Here is a 2,853-nt window from a genome sequence, read left to right on the forward strand (position 1 = left end):
TAGCAGGGTGGTTGTCGTTTGAGTTTCTGTTTATGTTTCATCCGTAGTCGTATGTTGATCTTGTATATGATCTTGATGTATTCTTGTGGCATTTGTGCCTTATGTATGTATCCCCATCTATCATGTAATGTTGATGTAATGATATCCACCTTGCAAAAGCGTTTCAATATGCGGGTCTATCCTTGGTGGGACCTTCGAGTTCCTTTTGGATAGGGTCGCATATTGGGCGTGACAGGGTGCCCGTGAAGCTGGTGCCACAGGTCGGAGGTGACGGTGGCTGTGAGGCACTGGCGAGGGTGCATGAACGGGTAGAGATCACCGGAGGAGTCATAGGAGAGAAGAACCGTTTTGGTGGCCAAATCCTTAACAGAAAAGCCCAATGGGTCAAAATTCCATAGAAACCGAGTTATCGCGACTAAATGCACGAACTAAAATGATATTTTTGATCAACTGTGGTGAGATGAGAATGTCAAGAAGGGAGAGGGAACTGGAGGTGGTGGGAAGGGAGGCAGAGACCACGTCGGTGACCGGCAAGGCAGAGCCATCTCCGACATCAATGGTAGATGGGTAGGAGGGTGAGAGGCACCGCTGTCGAGGATTCACTCGCCGCCCGGTGTGGATGTCGGTTGCATCAAGACATTGTTCAGGGCCGCGATCAGCATGGCTTGATCCCACCGAGGGGACGATGTAGAGGTAGGGGTGGCAAGGCCTGGAGCACAAGGGACATAGTGGGCATGGTTGGGCAGGCGCCGAGAAGCCCTAGGGTGGACCGGGACTGGAAGGTGCCAGCCACGACTGGAGAGAGGTGGGCGCCGGTGGGCAGAACCCGGCAGAGTGACCACCAGTTAGCCAGCCGAAGTGAGGAGCCCCGCCACAGGACGAGCCGACGTTGTTGGAGGTATTCTTATTGTGCTTCTTCCATCCCGTGCCGCCTGAGGATGAGCCGGCGCCATGGGAGGGCCTGGAGAGGGTGAGCTGGTGCCGAGGAGAGCCGTGTTGAACGACGGCGTCGTGGCGGGCGGCGGCCGCCGAGGCATGGGAAGCCTGCACTTGATGAGTGAGGCGCTGCTCCTCCAACAAAAGGAAGGAGCCGAGCTTGACAAAGGAATGCGGTCGCCCGCACGTCATATGAGGGGTTGCGTGTTGGAGGCATTCATCAAGGCCGCGCAACATGTTTTGTGCTAGGTCGCGTTTCGTGATGCGGCAGCCGAGATCACCGAGTTGATCGGCCATCTGCTTCATCTTGGTGGTGTACTCGACGACAGAGAACTCTCCCTGCATGAAGCTTTGGAACTCGTCCTGAAGGTAGGTGGCGCGCGCCTCACGATTATTGCTGCGGAAGAGCGTGTGAAGGGAGCACCAAAGGGAGTCAGCCTTGTCGTTACGCTCCTCGACGATCTCCAGGGTCGAGGGCATGACGGTGGCATTGTACCAGGAGATGACGGCAAAGTCGTTGGGAGCCAGTCGGAGGAGTTGTGCAGGAGCGACTCATCGACGTGGCTGAGCAGTCCAAACATGGCGAGCGCGGCTAGGAATTTGCGGCGCCAAAGCTCGTAGATGTCATTCTCGTACTTGAGGATGACCAGGACGTGGTCACGGATCCGAACAGACTGGATGGTGATGATGGGGTGGGTCTGTGTTGCTACGGGCAGACCGAAGTCCTCATCGGCATCAGAGCCAGCAGAAGAGGAGTTGGATGAGGAACTCATGGTCGTCGGGAGGTTGGAAGCGCAGAGGAAGGAATGAATCTATGATGATACCATGTTAGAACCTGAGCGAGGTAGGAGAGAGTTTTTGGGCAACACTGGTTACATTTGATACAACGGGTTACATGTTCTATGTATATATAATGCTCAACTAACTCACACAGGGACTGGCGGTAAGAATTGGTCAGCACTACCAGCACTAACAGCACTAACATCACTTCCTATACAAGCATGTACACAAATTCGCTAACAATCACCCCCTTCTCTTTGTGCTCATATCTGCAACGAACGTCGCTTTTCTTCACTTCCTTCCGACCACACCCGCTATCTTATTTTCAGTCGGCTGCGACTATTTTTATTTATGTGATTTGTTGTATATCTATATTTTTTTAGATTTTGCATATCAGTGAGAATAGTTCAAATACAGATGTAGATGTGGGACGATCTAAAATAAACATAATTTATACGAATTTTTTATACTTAGCATGCTACCCTGTTTAGAGTATAATTATTTATTTTTTATTTAGCATGATTAACCACAAAACAGAGTTGTTAAATATTAGTTATAATATTTATTTGTTATAGAGTTGTAATGTGTTCATATGTTGTGATAAATTTGAGTTGTATTTGGTAACAAATAAAGCTTATACATATTTATGGTAGAGATATCTAAATAATATGGTCTAACAAATATCTTAATACTGCTTTTACTATATGATTAGAAAAATGTAATTGTAGAAACTTCTAGACTACAAATTTAGCCACTGCCATGATTATTTCATTTGTCAGACGTGTTTACAAGTTTGATCATTATTATTTTATATGCATGTATTGCAATGCACTTAGTACCTTATAGTGTCCACAAGTACTGATGTAAGTCACCTGATCCAATTGTTGAAAATCACTAAAGTTAGTTAGACATGCATGTGCTCGGTCTTTTGGAATATATTGCTTAAAATATGTTTTATTGTGTTAATTTTTCATACTTTTATTCGTGAATTAAAGTTAATGTTGATCTAAATGCTAAACAATGCGGATGTGTACTTTTTTTGTTAGTTCATTTGATGTAATGTTCTTTGCATGCTTAATTGGGAAATCAAACCGTTTTAGTTAGGTTTTACTTATCTAGTCGCCTAAGACCTAGGTT

The sequence above is a fragment of the Triticum aestivum genome, chromosome 3B, assembly GCF_018294505.1.
Source record: "Triticum aestivum cultivar Chinese Spring chromosome 3B, IWGSC CS RefSeq v2.1, whole genome shotgun sequence".
NCBI classification, from domain to species: domain Eukaryota; kingdom Viridiplantae; phylum Streptophyta; class Magnoliopsida; order Poales; family Poaceae; genus Triticum; species Triticum aestivum.